The sequence below is a fragment of the Phascolarctos cinereus genome, unplaced genomic scaffold, assembly GCF_003287225.1.
Source record: "Phascolarctos cinereus isolate Bilbo 61053 unplaced genomic scaffold, phaCin_HiC Scaffold_5;HRSCAF=322, whole genome shotgun sequence".
Classification (NCBI taxonomy): domain Eukaryota; kingdom Metazoa; phylum Chordata; class Mammalia; order Diprotodontia; family Phascolarctidae; genus Phascolarctos; species Phascolarctos cinereus.
In genome coordinates, this window is record NW_027555958.1 from 474,670,189 (window position 1) to 474,692,104 (window position 21,916).

Consider the following 21,916-nt stretch of genomic DNA (forward strand, 5'->3'; position numbering starts at 1 on the left):
TTTAAAATGGAACATCAGAGTCTAACATTTGAGATAAATGATTTGATGGAGCAGAAGATTTTAAGGGTGGAGAAAAGGAAATTCAGGGAAAATATGTAAAAAAACTCAATAATCAGAAAGGCTGTAACATCATGATTGGGTGTGTCCCATTTGATCCCATAATATCATGGAAAATTAACTAAAAATTAAAGCTGTCCAAAGAAATAATGGATTTCATAATGTTTTGCTTTCAGATAAAGACTAGATCAAGATGTGTCAAAGTGTGCTATACTGGGAATTCATTTTGCTTCTGTGTTGGACTTATGTGTTGGACTGAGGTCATTTCCCACTCTAAAATTTATAAGCTTCTGGAAATAAAGGGGGGAAGCGTTTTATTATTTCAATGTAACCAAACTGGGTAGACCTTCTTAAATATTCTACCCAATGGTCTAATCTTTTCTCCTTACTCTCTACCAAGAGTAGAAACCTAGGAAGCACAGGAAAACATTCTTGATGCTTTCTTTCTTTGATCGTTTGTTTCCTATAGCCAGTCAGAAAATGATAGCTTCTTGATACATTTGTAATGCCTACATCATGTGCTTTTAGGTCTGTTTTGAATTCACTCTCTTTATCCAGACTAATGTGATTTGTGGATATACTTTTGACTTGAGGCTTCTTACATGAGTCATAATAAATTCAGCTTGATCTGCCTGTGTTTTCCCCACCTGCAAAATAGGAGATCCAGACAGCAGTATGTTGCCCTCATTTTGACTGTAGGCCCTATGTATTATTCAGAGGGTTGGCCACCTGGAACACAGAAGCTATGGCAGAGAAGTAGAATTCATTTATATAAAATTCATACAGAATTACAAAAAATTGCCCAGCATCTACAGCTTTGTGCCTGAAAGGGGTTTTCTTCCTCAGAATTTCAGACTCATTTTCAAGATAGAGGGAAGCAACAGGAGCCTGAGATCCAATGGGAACACAGTCTTTTCCACCATTGACTAATGATATGAGCTTCATGAAGTCAAAGACTCCATCTTGTATAAGCTCATATTTCCATCAGGAATAGCACAGTTTTCAGTGCATAAGAGGAAAAAACATAGGAAAAGATAATCTCACAGGCTAAAAGAATCTCATGAGTTTAACTTCTTCCTCAGATAATGGATTCCTTGGGTTATTGGTGTTTTGTTTTGTTTTCTTTTCTCTAATAGGTGGCTGCCAGAAACAAATGACATGGCTACTCTTCATTTTTGTTATATTGAGATTTAAAATTCATCATTTTAATTCTTGTTATTATACTTCTTTAATTTTGTTTTCCCAAATTAGATTTTATTTTATTATCTTTGTCTTTAGAATTATACTTTATTGAGAATATGTGGGTGTAAATGCATGTGAGTTGTTTTACCTAAATTAATGTCCATTGATTCATATTGTAAAGACCTCTGCTGAAATGATTTAGGTCTTCTAAAGACATTTCCATTGACAGGTAGAAGTGGATGGAAAACCTGTGCCCCTAAAGTCTTTAGTTTCTTGTTCTTTGTCATATTTAAAATGGAGTCTCGAGATTCATTTTCTCATCATCATTTGTATGCACATAAATCACCAGAAGTTCATAGTCATTATTTGGTTTGGTAAACCTTGAGGTATTCCTATAATGTGTTGCATGAATGTCCAAGGAATATAGTGGCTCTCTGTATTGATGCTAGATGGTTAAAAAAAAATAATATGCTCCCAACAAGCTCCACCATGGAGTCATTAACAATTCCTTCCTTTGTCTATCTCTTATTCTTACTAAACAATTTATTTCCATTAAGCTATTGTGAATCAAAATTCTCAATTGTAGTATCATACATCTGGAAATCATGAATCAAAGGCCCAAGAAGGTTGAATGAACTGCCTGGATTCATACAGTAAGTGTTGGAGGCAGGATTTGAAATGCGGCCAATGAACTACTGCCAAGCTTTAGTTTGCAAATCAAAATAAATACATCCATAATGGAACATTATACCCCCCAAAATTCATCCTCTCTTAAAACTCTTACTTTTTTTTGAGTTCCTGTTTTTCAGTTAATTATTTTGAAATCATCCATTGCTCTCCCTCTCCCACAGCTCCATATGCAATCAGTTGCCAAATCTTATTTATGTTATCTCCATAGCATCTCTTCTAGCTATAAATTCTCTTCTTTCAAATGATCTCTACCTTACTTTTAGACCCTCATACCCTTTTGTCTGAACTATTGGAATAGCCTCCTAATTGAGAGTCAGCACAGCTTCCAAATGGATATTCTTCAAAGAAAGATATGACATTTTGGTTCCCCTAATCAAACTCTGGCTCACTTGAGCCTATATAGAAAATTCAAATTCCTAAATTGAACATTTAAATTACCCCACCAGTTGCCTCCCTTTCAAATATAATTTCATATTGTTCTTCATATGTTTTCTTTCCTAATTTTACCAGTTTGCCAACTCAAAGTTATGCTTGGATCCTCACTCTCGTGCAAATCAAAGATCTAGCCCATTGACTGGTTCGGTCATTTTTACTCCACAGCATGTCTCATATAAGTCCCCTTTCATCCACATAGCCTCTATGTAGTCCAGGCTCTCATTACCTATTTCTAGCACTCTTCAAATGACCTTATAATTAATCTCCCTTCCTTGAGGTCTCATCTTATACATAGATGTCAAAACAATTTTCCTAAGTCATATCAATGACCATATCACCCCCTACTCAATAAAGTATCTATTACTTTTGTAATCTAAATAAACTCATTATGTCAATATGTAAACATATTTGATTTACCTTTAATCTTCCCAATAATCTTATTCTGTTCAATTAACTTAAGGAGCCTTGTAAGCGTGCCTGAGTCTGGTTCTTCATACACACCCACATACACACTCCTACACACACACACACACACACACACACACACCCCTCCACACACATGTTTATGTGTGTATATATACATATATATGTATGTGTGTATATATGTATATATATATATATATCACTCTTATTATTTTGTGCTGCCTATTATCCATGATTAAAATAATCTCTATCTGCCTCTTATAACATTAATCTTCCCATAAAAATCATTTCAAATGTTGCCTTCTCAAAATTTTCCCCCGCTTTATCAAAACTCTGATACCTTCCACTCTTGGTATTTCATCATCTGTTCTGTAAGTATCTTTCAGGAGCTGATTTATATAGTGTCTCCCTCATTAAAATGTAAGCTTCTTGAGGGAAAGGATTAATTTTATCTTCCTTTTTTGTCCCCAATGCTTAGTGCAGAGTCTGGCACAGAATAAGGATTCAATAAATATTTGTTGATTGATTTTTCCAGTCAAATTCCACATTCCATTTTCATACCTTTTTGCAGTTTGACCACAGGGCTGAAATAGCCTCTTTTTAAAACTTTTTTTTTTTTTAATAGAATTGATACCTCCTTTCAAATCATGGCTTTAGTGCCACCTTCTATACAAGTCCTTTACTGGTCTGTCCCTTATCCTCAGTTCTCATCATTCTTTCCCTTTTAAATTTATTTCACATTTATTTGTATAGCTTCTTTGAATCTATCTACATACCTGGTATGTCTTCTCATTTGAATATAAGCTCCTTCAGGGCAAATCTTGCTTCATTTTTAGGTTATCTCTAACACTGGATTCAATTCTTTATATGTAGTAAACTCTTTTAAAGATGCTATTATATTGAATTCCCTCTCAAAGATTCCATCTCACTCAATCAAAAATAGTCTCTTATATATTTTATAACTCCAAAAGTTTGGTCCTGCTTCCTTATCCTCTTTCTATTCTTTGTGCCACATTCCCACTCCCCTAACCTCACAACAGAGATTGTGCTTCTATTCATATCTTTGAGTTCTTTAAAAAAAAGTTTGGCATTCAATTATCATAAATTAATATACCTTTTGACTGAAGAAAGTACTTGGTGGCCATATTGTCAAGCCCATATGTGAAAAATTATTCTCCATTACAATCTAACTGATAGGTGCTCACTCACATTCTATTCAGGATCTCCAATGAGGGAAAACCTCCTAGGATAAGACCCTCCTTTTTAGACAACTCTGATTGTTAGGAAAGCTTCTTTCCCTCAACTAAAATTTTGCAGCTTATAGATTTTCTTCACTTATTGAACTTGGGGATATGTGTCTCTCTCCTATTTTGTGGTGCCTTTCACATTCTCCGAGATGTTTCAAATATCTTTGATGGTGGCTCAGCAATCACACTTGGTGGGACTTTCAGTACCCAAGAATTTAGTTTAACTAATGTAAGCAACTTTAATTCAGCCATTTCATTGATTTTTCTAGTCTCTAGATTACAATCTATAGTCTAGAATATCACCTCTCAAGTAGTATTTTCTTTTCAGTCCATTCCAGTCCTAATTTTACTTTATTTGGAAGAGAAAAGGAAGAAAAATGATTATGTTTTAAAAATTATGTTTTATTTCTAACAATAGCTAGAATTTGTATAGAACTTACTATTTTCCAAGTACTGTGAGGAGTATATCACAAATAGTATCTCATTTGATCTTTATAAAACCCTGGGTGATAGGTGCTGTTATTTTCAGTTGAAAAAACTGAGGCAAACAAAGCTTATGTGATTTGCTCATGGTCACACAGCTAGTAAGTATCTAAGGCTAAATTTAAACTCGGGTGATCCTAACTCTATGCCAGCGGTCTTCTACAACTCTTTTTTTTTTTTAAGCTATCATTGACACATACACCACAAGCAACAGCTATATCTCTCCTTAGCTGATCCTTTTCCTATCACTTTTAGCTTCACAAAACAAGCACATAGAAAAACCCAATAACTATATCTCCATTGTGGTCAGCTTTTCACACCAACCACAGACCGTTCTGAAAGTTGTGTGGCTGTCACTGTCCTTATGACGGTACTGACTTCTCTTTTAATTCTTTGCTACCTACCCCCGATTTAATGTTCTACTTGTTTTGTTTGTTTGTTTTTTAATGTGGAATTCTTTCTTTATTTGAAGGAACACTCTCTAGCCCCTGCAAACCTGCAGAAAGAAGATACTTCCCCTGAGTATTTTCATCTTTTTGAGGTCTGTGATAAATTTCAACTTTGAGCAATGATAATTAACCTTCATATAGCACTTTAGGACAGGTGGGTGCTGCAGTGGATAGACTGCTGGGCCTAGAGTCAGGAAAAACTCATCTTCCTGAGTTCAGATCTGTCCTCAGACACTTACCAGGGGTATGACCCTGGGCCAGGCAGTTAACTCTGTTTGCTCCAGTTTCCTGATCTGTAAAATGAGCTGGAGAAGAAAATGCCAAATCACTTCAGTAGCTTTGCCAAGAAAATGTCAAATAAGGTCAGAAGAGTAAGACACAACCAAAAAAATGACTTAACAACAACAACAACATGCCACTGTACAGTTTACAACGTGTTTGTATATTGTCTTATTTGATCCTTACAACCCTGAAAGGCAGCTGCTATGATTATCCCATTTATAGATGAGGAAGGTGAGGCATGGAATGATTAAGTCATTGGGCCGTAGTTACATGGGTAGAATGCATCTGTGGTAGAGTAGGCTCCAAACTCATGCTGTCTAGATGTGATCATTGCCAACTTGAGCGAAGGTCTTCCTGCCTCTGGCAACAACTCTCAGTCTACTCTGCTTGTTGCATCCCTCAACAGTGTAGTGTAGTGTAGTAACCAAGAAAGTACAAGCCGTCTTAGACTGGGCTTAGAGAAGCACAATTTCCAAAACTGTGGTCATTATGGCTTCTAAACATGTTCAGACCAAAATCAAGAAGCAGAAGAAGTGAGCGAAAGTCACAAAAATCTAAATTTCGGCTTGGGGGAAGGGCTAAACTGGAATCGTTGAAGTTGTCCAAACTTGGACTGGACGGGGCTCTCTCAGTTCTGGAGGTTTTCTGCTCTGGAAGTCTTTTCTTAAAGCAGAACACAGCTGTACTGTAAAGGGAATAATCATTCTGATAAGGGCTGTACCAGCTGCTCTCTTCACTCCTTGCCAACTCCGAGATTCAGTGACTCAAAATATCTCTTGCTCATTCAGCTGCAGACACCCCCCAAAGTTATGTCCTATCATCTTTGAACTGTTCTTATCTTGGAAACAATCATTCTGCCACACGTGAAGAGCCTATTATTGAAGAACAGTAGGCACAGATGATGTACTTATCATATCAACCAGCTAAAATAATTTTTTTAAAAAATTTAATCAAATAAGTATTTTTTGGGGTAGCCAGTTTCCTGGCAGCAGAAGGCATGAGTGCTAAAGGACAGTTTGCTCATACATTTTGCATTAATGCATCTTCACAAGAGTGGAACCATCTATAGAAACATCAGCCTGTTGAATTGTAAAGCAGCTATTTGTATTTTCATTAGTCTTTAGGGAAGTCAACTCTTAGCATTTGAATGAAAACTCATGTCATAAAGTATTATGCTTACAGCTTAGACATATTGTTCTCCTTGGAGACTTCACATGTGATGCCATTCAATGGGGGAAACAAAGGAGATCGGTTGGCAGAAATGCTGTGATTGCTGTCCTGGAAATAGTTCGGTTCAGTTCCATTACCTTCTGACCAGTAATACTAAGTGCCATAAAAATGGGTAGAGGACAGATCTTACTTGTCAAGATAACTCTCATTAGGAAGTCAAAAAGGTTACTTCTTTTGCCCCATTTCAAAAATAAAGAAAGGAGGAAAAAAACTCAAAGAAGAAGAATTTGATACCAGTGTGTCAGGACTTTGGAAGAAAGAGTAATTGAATTCAATTCATCAAAAATTTATATAGTAACTTTTAATTCTCAGGCACAGGGAATTATGCACAAGTGATGGACATACTGGGATGTGAACAAAATGCTCTCTATTCTAAAGGACATTGCATTCTTTGGAGGAAAAATGCTCACAGGTCAGTAAATCCAAAAATTACAAAGAAACTGCAAAGTATTTTCCCCAGGTTAGGCAGGATTAACAACTCAGAGGCTAAAAAAATAAATAAATAATATGAGCACAAAACTTCAGGTGAGCCTTGAACGAAACCGATTTCAAGTGGTGGAGGTGGCCCAGAGTCAGGAAAGGGTACATTTGTGGATAGAGAAGAGAAAGAAGATCAGTATGGTTGGAACCCAGTGCATTTGGGAAAGGATTGAAAAATCAACCATGAATAATCTGTAAGAGTGGGAGTCAATTGGACTTTTTCATCTAATTACTCAATCACAAATCTGACCTAGATGTGAATGAGGCTGAGGTGCCCCTAATTAGATTATCAATCAATCAAAGGAATGTTAATTGGGTGCAACAAGAAGAATAATATGATTGGCTGAAAGAAAAAAAAAAGTTACTGTCCTATGTTTATATGAAAGAGAAGCCAGTTTGCCAACATCATTCCACTAATCAGAAGCATAGACCAAAGGACAGTTCTAGTGAATCCCTGAGAGAAAATGTATTGGTGTGGGGTTGAGGGAATCTCGACTTCCCGCTCTCCAACAGAGAAGGACTCTGTAAGGTTTAGAGATTCCAATGACTCAGTCCTCCCTGACAGCCCAGCAGTATCCCAAGCACCTTGGTGACTACTGAAAGCCATAGCATCATAAACAAAGGTAATTTTGACATATTGGGGAAAGGCAGCTTCAGGACTCCCTGTGGAGATCAGAAGAAAGCCACACTTTACCTGAGGAGAAACACCTTGAAGACTCCAGCAAAAGGAATTCCAGGTTATGTGAGTTATCCTTTTTTCAACATATACATTTCTACTTGATCTTACTTTGCCCTGAGCTGTAAATGTATGCACTTGTGGAGAATGTATCTGAGACTTTTATGTGTGTTTTTAGACCATACTTACTATGCCACCCTGAAAGGTAATCACTCATAGTTGACTAATTTATATCAGCTGATAATTATAGGAAATGTACTATGGTAGAGGCAAATAAACTCTAGAACTACAAAATACAACCCCCTTCCTTCTGGCTCTTGTAGAATCCTGAGGGGAGAAAGAAAGAGCACAACTTCTGGAGACCCAACCTGCCATGGGATAGGGAGGGGGTGAGTCATAAAGCCTATGCTACAAATGGGTTTGATTCAGATTATATAGAGCTTCAAATATCAAACAGAGGAGCTGTGTTTTATTTCTTGACCAAGGGAATAATCAAACTGGTGTTTTAGAATTATAATTTGATTGCTAGGTGGAGGATAGATTGGCTTTCTGACCTGAAGTCTCTTCTTTGTCTAATTGGGACATTGTTGAAATAGTGCAGTTGAGATTTAAAGAATGCATATATCATGGTGGCGATTGTGTGAGTATATAAACCTAGAAACATGGAAGAGATATTGTTTGAATAGACAATTCCTGCAAACTGATTTGATTGGGGAAGAGAGTGAGAAAGGAGTTAAATATAACTTGATTGACAGACAGGAAGCCTAGTGGTTCTTTCAATGCAAAAGCCAAGAAGATGAGAAGGTTTAAGGAAGGAAGATAATGAGTTCCGTTTTGGACATGATGAATTTGCTGTTGGAAGTCTCCAACGGACAATTGGGAATGTTCAAAATAAAGAAGAGGCTATCATATATTGCTCCCAAGATCAGAGATTTAGGAGACCTTCCTCATTTCTATGTCACTCACTCCTTAGCAGTCTGGTGAAGCTCATTGACCCCATCTTAGAATGGTGTATGAGTGCAAAAATTAAAATGCATATGATTGAAATTAGACAAGTAATACAATGCCTAGAGCACTGGACCTGGTGTTTGGAAAAACTGAGTTCTAAACCAGACTAAGATACATACTGCTTATAATAGTTGTGTAACCCTGGGCAACTTGGTGTACTCCTTTTTGCCTGAGTTTCCTCACCTATAAAACAAAGATAACAATGGGACCCAGCTCCCATACTTGTGATGAGGTTCAATGAAATCATATCAATGCTATCTTGTTAAAATGCTTTACTACACTTACAGTGTTATACAAATGCTATTTTTCTATTATTAATATTATCTTGCAGATGAGGAAACTGAGGCTGACAGGTTAAGTGACTTGTCCTGGGCTGTTCACCTCATGTCAGAGATGGGATTTGAACTTGGTTTCCTAAAAATGTGTACAATATCATCCCCACTCCCCAGCTAGGCTGTACTGCTGTCCTTTTAGTGGAAAAGGGACATTTTCTCAGCTTGAATAAAACTTGAGATCGTAGAAGCTAAACATCTTTTAGCAGATTGCTTTGGAGAGTGGCATAGTCACATAAGGAACCCTTTTCTCCCTTGCATGAAGTAGATCTCTGTGTATCCTTCATGCCCTCTGGAGATGAAAGGGAAAGGCTGAGACTAAGAATGCTTCATTCTCTCTAGCTAGCCAATGAGATGCTCTGGGTGACACATTCATATCGATTTTACCCCTCATGATCCTGGTGAATGAAAAATAAAATAATAATAAAGGTTTAAAGCTTGGGCCCACTTTGAAATGGTTCATGTGATAGTGATACTTCTCTGCAGTCTGTCCTTGTAAAGGCAATTCATCCTCAGTGCTGTAGGCAGAAGCCACCTGAAGCCCCAAAACACGCATTTTGTTTCCCCATTTCAGCCTGCCTTTCCCTGCCCTTTGAGGAAGTTGGTTGTCTGCTTGGATTTATGTTTGCTGACCCTCATTTGGCTTTATTCCACTGAAAGTGGTATAAAACCCTTTTGGAACCCTCTGAACAATAAAAACCTAACAGACCTAACATTTTTTTTTTCTGAACAATAATTCATTTTAAAAGTGGTCAATAAATATATACAGGCAAAATCTCTGAGTTTCCCTTTCTAGCTTACAGGTGAGAGAAGGGAGAGGTCAGAGGCTGTGTGCTGATTCGTCACCTAGCGACAGCCACACAGATTCTTTTCCAACTCTGGTCTGAGCCCAAAGCCTCACCAGCATGGTCCATTTAGCACAGACATGGCTTTGAAACAGCAACTGAGAGCAAAGATCCCGTGCCACCCCAGAAAGATGACATTGGAATGTTCCGCCATCGAGTCAGTTGATAATAATAATAATAATTATAATAATGGTTGTAGAGGTAATGGTAGTGGTAGTAGTATATATGTTTGTAGGGCTTTAAGGTTATGGAACATTTTGCATATTATCTATTTTGATCCTCACAACACTACCAGGGCAACCGTAGATGGCATAGTGAATATAGTGTTATGTTAGGACCCAGGAAGATCTGAATTTGAATCCTGCCTTGGACATTTATTAGCTATATGCCCTGGACAAATCGCTTCATTTCTTTCAGCCATATCACCTTGACAGGTCTCAGTATCTCTGTGTGTGTCAGGCAACAGAAAAATTCACATACAAAATGAACCAAAAAGATTACATATAACACAATGAACTTTTCTTTTCATATGGTTTCTGTACAAACAATTTACATATGAGATATAATAGAATTTACCAAGCTATTGATGAGACTGTTCTGGTTTTTCCTCTTTGCACTTTTTTTGTTCTAGTTTGTTTTAAAGTTTACTGAACTTTTCCTTCTCATTCCTCCCTTGCTCCCCGTAAACCTTCCCAGAAAGTGACCGTAACACATGCCCATTCCTGGGTAAGTGCTTTACACCACCATTGTTACACATATGATTTGAAAGGAGAAGCATCGATACTTTAGGGGAGGAGGTGGATAAGAAAATGACCTATGCAGAAGACAAATTAAGCCAGAAGGAAACAAGGGACTCTTAAAGTAAAGGTGAGATTGAAGTGTGACTTCACGTGTATTAATGTTGTCATAGTGTTTGCCTTCTCAGTGAGAGGAAGAGGAGTGTGTGTGTGTGTGGGGGGGGAATCTGGAACTCAAAATTTACAAAGAAAAGGAGGCTGAAAAACATTTTAAAAGGTCAGGTTGAATCTCATATTAGGCTTGGAGGACAGCCAATGCAAATGCATGGGAAAAAAGAGGGAGTATCTGAAGGAGGAATAATAAGATTGATTTGACTCAAAATAGTGTGCTGAAGCAGGTGATACATCTCAGCTGCTTTGTCTACAAAGTGAAGCATTCAGTCCCAGAGGGCAGAACTAGTAGGAACGTGTTAGGGAGAGTCATAGAAAGGCATGTTTAGGTTATATTTCTTAGAGCTATACCAAGGTTTGATTGGTTACACATTCTGCACATCCCTCATCACCGAAGGTTATCAAATAAAGGCTGGACAGCTAGTGAAGAAGAGTAGAAAGGAATAAACATTTATATAACATTTACTGTATTCCAGGCACTGTGCTAAATGTTCTAAAAATATTTTATCCTTACAACAAAACTAAAAGGTAGTGCTATCATTGTCTTCTTTTACAACTGAGGAAACTCAGGCAAACAGATGTTAAATTACTTATCCAGGGTCACACAGTTAGTAAATGTCTTCAGCCATATCTGAATTTGTGTCTTCCTTATTAAAATCCTAATGCTTTATCTACTATGCTGCTGGCTACTGCATATGCCTAGTCATCTCATAGGCTCTAATAGAGATTCTTTTTTTCAGATAAAGGTGGACTCGACCAATAAAATCTTTTAATTATGAAATTTTGTGATTCTATAATAGTACCTTTCTCACGATTGTAAAAAAGGAATTTTTTTAATGCGAGTTAGTACTGTTGGTTGCTGAGATTTCTTGCAATTCTTAGATTTTGACTGACAGACTTAAGTCCATTCCATACTTGAAATAGATGATCTGGGATACAACTTAGTCGTTGCATTTTCTCAGGTGTCTCTCATTTGGAAATCTAAATTTTCTGAACTACATCTTGTTTTCTTTTGTTATAATAATGATCTAATTAGGCTCATATTTGAGACTACTTTTCCACAAATTTAGAGTAATTCAATACATTTTGGTAAAGGCAAAGGGGTTGTGCCTACTATTTCACCTTTTTTGTTGAATCATTTCATTGATGTCCAACTCTTCATGACCTCATTTGGGTTTTTTCTGGCAAAAAAAAAAGTGGTTTGTCATTTCTTCCTACGGCTTGTTTTACCCATGAGGAAACTGAGGCAAACAGGCTTAAGTGACTTACCCAGGATCATACAGCTAGAAAGCATCTGAGGTTATATTTTAACTTGGGAAGATCAATCTTCTTGATTACAAGTCCAGTGCTCTATCCATTGTGCCACCGAGCTGCTTATTTCATATATAATATAATAATTATAAATTAATGTGATAAATATAAAAAATAATCTATATGTTGTATATTTATATATAAATACAAACATATATAAATAATAAAATAAGGGAATATTTAAAATCCTTAAATATACTGAAGACACAAAACATGAGCTTAACTGTCTTCAAAGAGCAGTCTTTGTCACCAGAACCATTCACCTCAATCACTGAATGGGGGAAAACATCCCAGTGTATCTCTTCATTTGAGGGGGAAAAAAACCCAAAAGATTTCAACTACATATATAAAATCGAATCAGTTGTCCAAATAATAGGGCCCCTGACCAGCCACTGACCTCTGTATTTTGTTTGGGCACTCAAAGCCAAAAATATCCTTCAGTCTTGTCTTTCATATCTTGGTTTCTACATAATCTGCATATACAACTTATTACAATATTAACAAATGAATCATTTTGGGCAATTCACAGCCATTACCCTCAAGTTTCTATAAATGTGATTTCCTTAACTCATCACAACCACAAAGACTACAGTTTTATTTTTGCTTTGAATATTAAGGTGCAGTGTGAATTACCTTACCCTCTACATGAAAAAGCATCTCCTTAAGGTGATTGGGATTACATTTCATTGATAGGCAGATATTTTCTTCTTATCACAAAAAAGCCAGAGATTAAGGACAAAAGAACATAACAACAAACAAGAAACAACACCCTTTTGCGAATTGGAGTCATTCTATTCTTACGTATCAAATGTTTAAAGTTCATATGTCAGGTAAAGTATAAGAAAGCTTTCCTGCTCTAGAAAAGATTCAGCTCCCTCTGCCATCTGGAGGGTGGAGTGTGGGATTAGTGTTTTGCTCCTTGGGAGGGGAAAGTGTTACATGTTCTGTTTCTGTATCTTTTCTTTTTAAGAAAGGGAACAAACATTAAATGTGCTTTCTGTGTTCTGTGTATTGTGTAAATAACATTTTCCCCTACTTAGTCAAAGATTACAAGTAGATTTAGTTAAGAAATGAATACTTATTTCATTTTCCTAAGGAAGAAAATAAGACTGAACTATGAAGAATACACAAAGATTTTTGAAATTTATGATTTGTGATTTTTTTTCATTACAGGTAGGAGTTTCCTCCACACTGACTCCAATAACTGTCTTTGTATAACTTAATGGATGTTCTTGGGGTTATACTGGTTTAACAAAATTCAAATTATGGACTAACTAGTAGTAATCCTCTTCCTAGAAGAGGAAATAGAGGCTGAGAGTGAAGGATTTGCCCAGGGTCCTAAAGCTAGTGATATCATCCTTACCACACTGTGACTATGCACAGGATGTCTGAAATGCTAGATGGAAATTTCATCATGTTGCTGTCTCCTTCATGAAATCCCAACTTTCTCGAGCTCTCAGAATATGCTTCTAGAGGTTCAGAATAATCTTGAATCTGCATTTTTGAGGTGCCAATTACTGAGCTCCTTTGCAATTACTCCTGCCAATGATACTTTCCCTTTCTCTCTCTGCTGCTTGCTGTCATAATTCCTCATTAGCACCTTCCCTAGAGAATGAATGAGTTTAGATCTCCTAGCTTCTCACCCTTTACAATGCCTCTTGCTCCTCTAATGTGAAGTAAAGTATAAGTCAGAGATATTGCTAGATAATTTTTCTAGAGAACAAAAACATGGCTGTTATGATCAGTGGGCACACTCTTCAACTGGAAAAAAATTAAGTAAAATGAAAATAACATTAATATTATCATTTGGATAGCAACATTGTAGATTACTCTCAAAATCACAAATATTATGTTTAGGCAAGAATAATAAATTTGGACAGCTAGGCAAAACCTGCCTCCAAGGCAGAATTAGCATGCAACTTTCATCAGAGGCTAGGGGAGGGGTGTGTGTGTGTGTGTGTGTAGTACATATGTGTTTATGTATGTACATGCACATGTACCTATAAATACATATGGAAGAGGTCCAGGATGCTCACATGGTAGGTTTGGAAGAAGCACATAGAGCATATTCTTGGGGAAAATGAGTAGAAGAATAAAAAATTGAAATTCACACATTACTGTGAAGAATGAATCGAATGATTTCTACCACCATAATATGAAATCTTTTTGACTATTTACTAGTCTTAAGACCATGTAAAAGTCATTTCATTTCTTTCCTTAAGGAATGCATTTCATCATCCATGAAACTGACCAAAGGTTAATGGAGAAGCTCTAAGGTTGTTGTTAGGAAGCAGGCTCCAACATATTCCAAACAAGGCACAGAGATTTGATCTAAGGATGTCATTAAAGCATTGCGTGATAGGGCGGAGGAAATGGGACACTATAGAGAATTAGAAGGACAGCTGATGGACTGCCGGTGTGTTCTATTGCTCTCAACAAAATATCTGGTAATTGAGAGGGTACCCCTAGAGAGTCAGTGGATCACCCAATGGTGTATTCATCAGAGGACATAAAATAAGGGTGGCATGGCATTCTTTGTTTTCTATCAATGACTGCTTTGTTTCAACTATTCAAGTTTTGACTATTACTCAGCTTCTAAGCCTAACCTTACATGCCTCTCACTCATCACCTCCGCACCCTCAGTTGACTCTCCACTTTGACTGGGGGGTAGGAGTATATAGCACTAAATTCCTCCTAAAGGCTTTGTGTCTGAAGGGCTCAGCATTTTTCAGGGAACACTTCATTTTCCATGTGTGATTCTGCTTGGTTTCTGCTCCACAAACACCTCCACACCAGGTAATCCATAGGTCCTACCATTTGAGCTTTCTTTTGTGTATTGTCTTACTTTGTTAGATTGGAAGCTCTTTGAGGGCAGGAGATGGATTTCTTTTTCCTTATTTTATCCCCAGCACTTAGAATATTGCTGGGCCCTGTAGTAAGTATTTTATGAATACTTATTAAATTGAACAGAGGAAAGTATCCTGATATGTTATTAGTGAATTTAGGTTCAACTCCAGTTTCTTTCTCTTACCACTTGGGTGACCTTGATCAATTCACCTGAAAAATCTATACTACAGTTATTTTCATTTATGAAATGAAGACACTGAACAAGAAACATCTAAGGGCTCTCCTCGTTCTAAGCTCAAACTCTTATTAAGTGTCATGTAGAATCGAAGCATTATAGAATTCCTTTCACAGATTTGGAGGGAGTACACATCTCAATGAGGCCACATATGCACCAGAACATTGGTATGAAATAGAAGGGATGATATTTTCATTGCCAATTCATGGGTTAGTTGGGCAGGCCAGGCTTTGTATACTGCAAAATACTTGACAAAAATGAGCCTGTAGAATGGGGGAGAATCACTGTAAGAGACTGTGGTATCCCCTCTGAAATGTAGATGACAATGGAAGAAACACAAGGCATAGAATTGCCGAATTAGGTCCTGATCTCTCCATACCTCCTTTGAGGTGTTTGGGTACCTCAGAGCAAGTTGACGGCTCCCTTCCAAAGACCATGTTCAGGCTCACAACACTCTCAGAGATTCTTCTGTAACTTCCTTCTCTTTTTATCTTCTGTTCCTTTGAATTCATTATGGTTTCTAAGAGAATTGGTGAGATAGCTAAAGGTCTTTGTGTTGTCAAGAAACACTTTCTAAGGCTCTATATTCAACCCTCACATTTTTTTTTCCCCTTAAGTGGCATATGGATCTAATTATTCTGAGAATCTTATTCAAGGTATTAAAAGGGAACTTAGAAGCAGAGTTGCTGGAACACTGAGCTGCCTGGCGTGTGATTTGTTGGCAAGTTTTCCTATTGGCATTTGCTTGCTGACATTAAAATTCCTGTCAATCACCAGGTAGCAAAATAAGTTGTTACTGTGCTGAGGAAAACAAACTGTCATGAAGGAAACATCACAAAGAGAACAGAAATGATGTACCTTTTGATGATACAACATGATAATCTTGATCCTAAAATTTATCATGATTTCTATGGGATTCTTTTATTTTTTTCAGTCTGTTTTGTTTTGTATTTGGTCTTGGAGAAGAAAATTTTACCTCTCTGCTTCGTCTTTGATGAAATTTCTAAGGACATGTTACAGATCTGAGATATGTCATTGTATGATTTTTCCTACCCTCTTACAAAGAAGAGTCTCTGAGGTGCTCTGAATTTATTATTATCATTATTAACAATAATAAGATAATAGAAATAATATAATCTAGTCTTCTTGTAATTGTCAAATACTTCCATGGCAGAGTTATAGATTTTATCAAATTTTTTAAAATCTTTTTTGACAGATGTTTTGAAACAGTAACTGACTTTTTTACATGTGACTTGTAAGAGTCTCCCATCCAGTTCTATTAATATGCCCTTTAATATTGCTTCTGAAGAACTTCGATAGAATTCCCAGTGGCCCTTAACAATGACAGATCATCCATAGAAAAGTTGTGTGTCCTTTATTCAAAAGTTTCACTGGCAACCAATAGTATTTGACTTTCTTAAAGCCATAATCTGGCCCGGCTCAGCCTGAACTTAGCATCATTTTGTAGAAACATCACTCTATTCCCTAATAGAAAGACATTTTCTCATTTCAACATTCTCCCAAAAGGCATATAAAGTAATTTCCTCTGCTTGATATTTTTGTGCTTAACATTTTCTTTCCTTTGATCTTGCGAAACATAATATAAGCAGATTTCACTCTCATCATTATGGAATAGAGCCCACTTAGAACACTTAATAGCTGTAATATGGCCCAGTTAATGAGCGGCCTGATTCTTTAACAGGTTCCACACCAAAACCTATATCTCTCCTTTTGCTCTCAGTATCCCTGTGGGCTTAGTAGGCAGAAAATAATAATTGTAAGGGTGCCATGGATGGGGAAATTGAATTAAGTGTATTAAATGACCTAGTCAGAATCCTCTAGCTAGTCTCTGCTCAGGCCACAAGCAAATGCAAGGTTGATAAAGCACAACTGTAACCACACTGAATTTTATGGGATATTGGCATATTTGGGGACATCAGTGAGTACAATGCCATAAAATGTCCATGGAAGGCTTCCTGGGAGTGGTGGCATCTGAGCCTATAGTCAATATTAGACAAAACATTTCAGCTATGGGGAAAAGCCTAAGGAAAGACACAGGTAGAATTGTCCTTATTGGTTCAGGTTTCTGAATGCCAGACAGAACAAATTGAATTTGACGCTGTAGGAAATCGGTTCAAATCCCACAGCTGACCTTTGCTACCCAAGTGACTTTGGGAAGATCCTCATCTTCTCTGAATCTGTTTCCTCAATTGTAAAATGATGGTATTGGACTAGGTGGTTAGTATTGTTTCTCACAAGTCTAGAGAGATGATACTATGATCACAATAATATTTATCCTCCTCTCTGATCTCTACTTACATTAGCATGCCTCCTACAAATTTTTGAGGCCTTTTTATTATTTAGTTTAAAAAAATACTGAATATATTTCTAACCACATCTTGGTTAATGTGAACAATGAAGGCTGTTTTTTTTTTTTTTTTCCTGGCCCTCATCTACCGTCTGTTTCTTAGTAGCAGAATATATTTTATGGGGTAAGGTGCTGAATGTTCAACCAATGGGACAACATTATTTATATCATTTTGTTTGCTGATATGAGCTCAATAAAATTTAGTTATTTCAAATATATTCTTGTTCCTTTAATAACTGAATTAGCCCAACTTCTATTACAGATGACCTCACTATATGGAGGTGTTCGTGTGGTTGTATGTGTGTGCATGTTTAATGACTGGTTTATTATTCAAGGTAGACAGTTATTTTCAATCCTTTCTCATCTAAACTCCTAACTTTTTCTGCCATGCCCCAGAAACATCTTCATACTGGAAAATCATCCCCGCTCTGCCTTTCATACTTTCAAAATATTCCCTTCCCTTCTGGTCTTTATCTCTAATTGGCTGGTTCTTCCCAGAAACTTTTCTTAGAAAGGATATTTAGACTAGCTATATCTTCTTCATTCTTCTCCAGGTTCCATTCCGGAATTTTTTGACCACTCTCTCATGCTGGTTTACCTCCTATATCTCCCCTCCCCTCAGCTCCCTTCTTTGCATTGTCCTCTTGCATTACAATATAAGCACTATGCAGGAAGAGACTGTATTTATTTTCTGCTTATATTTTTTTTTCCTAGCACTTTGCTTAAATATTTGCAATATAGTCAATACTTAATACAAGCTTTTTGACTAGCTCCCTGATTGACCTACATTGTAATAATTTTAGGAAGACTGAAATAAATTTCTGACAAAACAACAACAACAAGAAAATGCTCCCCTCCAGTCAACCTTTTGAAGAGAAGAGGGCCGCCATGATGGTATAAGGCCTTGAAGTGAAGCCATTTTTCAGAACAGTTAAGAAAACTGGGTTTGGACAGAAGAGAAAATTTAGGAGGAAGTGATTGCTGTAATCAAGATATTGAGTGACCTCAGTGCATTGTTGGTGGAATTGTAAATTGATCCAACCATTCTGGAGAGCAATTTGGAACTATTCCCAATAGTTCCAAAGGGTTATAAAAGGGTTTGGGTTTTGAAGGGCTATAATACTGTTCATACCCTTTGATTTAGCAATACCAGTGATAGCTCTGTATCCCAAAGAGATTATAAAAATGGGAAAAGGACATACAAGTACAATATTAATAGCAGCTCTTTTATAGCAGGAAATTGAGGGGATGTCCATCAATTGGGGAATACCTGAATAAGTTTTGGTGTATGAATATAATGAAATACTATTGTTCCATAAGAAATGATAAACAGGCAGAATTCAAAAAAACCTGGAATGACTTGTATGAACTGATACTTCAAGAAGGAAACAGAAACAGGAGAACACTCTACACAGTAACAGCCACACTGCTATTAACTCTTCTTAGCAATGCAAGGGTCTAAGACAATTCTGAAAGACTCATGATGCAAAATGTTATCCACATCCAGAAAGAAAGAACTATGGAGTCTGAATTCACATAGAATGCACATTTTTCCTTTGTACTTTTTTTCATTTTTTCTTCCTCATGGTTTTTCTCTTTGGTTCTAATTCTCTTTTTTTTTTTTAAACCGCATGACTAATGTGGAAATATGTTTCATATTATTGTACATGTATGGTCTATATCAGATTGCACACCGTCTTGGGGAAGTGAAAGAGGGGGAGAAAAATTCAAACTCAAAATCTTACAGAATTAAATTTAAAACTAAAAATAAATAAATAAATAAATAAATATATTTTTAACAAGATGTTGAGTGACTGTCGTGGAGCAGACTTCTTTTCCTTGGCTTTGGAGAGCAGATCTATAAGCAAGGACTCCAAGTCACAAAGAGATGAATTTAGGCATGACCCCCTCTAACAATTATGAAAAAGAATAACAGACTGAGATAATACCAGGTTTTAACTCTTTCATGTTCTTCAAGCACATGTGGGATTAGCTCTTCTCAGTAATATTGTAGATGACATTCACTGACGGGTAAAAATTAAAAGCTTGCTGGTAAATTTATATAAATTCCATGGAAATGTACATCTTGCTGGTGACTCATCATCTGATGACATCCAGACTAGCATCAATGGGCTTTGTGGGTAGATAGCATCTAACCAGGGCTCCGTAAATCCCATAGTGTCTGAAACAATGACATCTATCCCAAATGATGTAAATTAATGTTACTTCCCAATAATTAAAAATCTTCTATGTAGATCTCATCATTGAGTGGAAAGTGACCCTGGTTTCTCTCAAAATGCACCAGTTGCAAACATATTCTGATAGGATCTAATCAGCTGTGCCTATGTAGCCTGGATGATGGACAAAAAGAGACTGTAGATCTTCCCTTCCAGGGCCAATCTGGCTGAATGGAGACAGAATAACCTTAGACTGTCTAATGGACTTCACTGTCAGCTGTGAAAGACATCTACTAAGTTGTAGTGAAACTATGACATCTGCATTGGCTGGGGGCATGCTAGAGGTTAGGGTACCCAGGACAATGATCAATTTCTGTCATTTCAGATTATCATTCAGAACCAATACCTTATTTCAAAAATATTCTAAGGCCTTTTAGCCTATGACCAATAAACCTTATTTATATTTGTAAATTCCAAGTGAGGAGCAAAAGCATTAATTTTAAAAGCAACATTTTCAAAAATGATTATTTTTGTTAGAGGAACTTAGGAGAAATTAAATAGAAAAACTGACCTTGGGACCCAAAATCAAGAAAATCTGGGAATAAATCTTACCTGTGATACATCCTGTTTATGTGACCCTGGACAAATCACTAAAGCTCACAGGATTCGAAGTAAATCTCTAAAGCTGAAATTTGAAGAGAATGTGCCGTACCAGTTTCCAGTGACAGGGGAAGCTTCTTTATCCAGCAGCTTTCTATATTAGTGAAATCAAAGATTCTGTTCTGACCACTTTCATTCTTTTACTAAGAGCCATTATTTTTCATCTCTTTTCCTTTTTTCAATGGATTCTACTTTTTTATCTAATCTAAGTGAATTTAAATGTGAACCACGATACTGATTATGTACTTGGCCAATATGGATTATAGTCTGGTTCTGTGATTAAAATTTTTTAAAACATCTGTATTATGCACGTCCTTTGGAATCAATCCATTTTATCAGTTAATTATGTAATTAGGGCATTTTTTGAAACACATATTATGCACTTCGTAGAATGGAATGGCTTCTTCAAAGCCATTTTGGGCTATCATATAATTAAGTAATTAAGCTTGATGCTCAATAAAGAAAATATCCTTTGAATAATTAGTGAAAAAGACAGAGCATAGGCAGAGTATAATTTTTTCTTTCACAGATTCCTTGCTGAAAACACAGTGTACCATGTGATAATCCACGTCCCTGATTACTATAATAGGAAAATGATGGAATGATATTTGGGAGTATAATGAAAACATCAAGATCAATTTAGTTATGCACAAGTATAATTTCAAGATGGCAGAATCTGCAACGTGTTCAGAGAAAATGTGTGAGGCGTTTCTTATTTATAGGAAAGGAATGGAAAGATTTTCCAGACTATCCAAAAAAAATGTGGTTTATCAGTATTCTTTTCCACAATTTCCCATAAGCAACTTTGTTTCCTTGGAAAGGAGATTTAAAACAACAACAGTGTTATCTTGATTTCATTTTTTTAATTTTCACATTTTTTTCTCTTATATTGTAGGAACATATAGATCCCATTCCATATACATAATTTTATTAACATCAATTATATTATAATAAATTTTAGTTAATTCATCTTTTAAGTCAATAGGGACATGACAAATGGAGAGACTACAGAAATGTGAACTAGATATGAAAAATTGTGCTATCTTCAGTAAGCCTTCAGAAAGCTAATTGTTTCAGAATACTATTTGAAGATATATGTATGTATGTATGTGTGTGTACCCACACACACACACACACACACACACACACACACACACACACACACGATATACTTGACATCACTATGAAAAGTGAAATGAGAATTATGGGTACATTTTATTTCTATCCTGATGAGGACAATACATGTTTAGTATTTTCTCCTTTCTGCTCCCAGGCTCTTTTTAGAATCATTTCTAGATTTTCTCTTGGAAATGAGATGTTTCAAATAAGGCTGTGTCAGGACAGAGTATTACATGAAACAAAACATGGTTCTTATTTCAATTGCCTTTTTAAAAAAATGAGGTAAAGAAAGGAAGGAAAAAATGGTTTTGGAGTAGCAAAAAGACATTATCTCCATTGGTAATTTTTATACGACTCCACAATAGAACAAAAATGAAACAGAAATGAAATGTTCTTTCTATCACTTTTAGAATTGTTCTTTGCATGGGACATATGGAAATGATTTGACATTCTGATTATGATTGTACAAAAC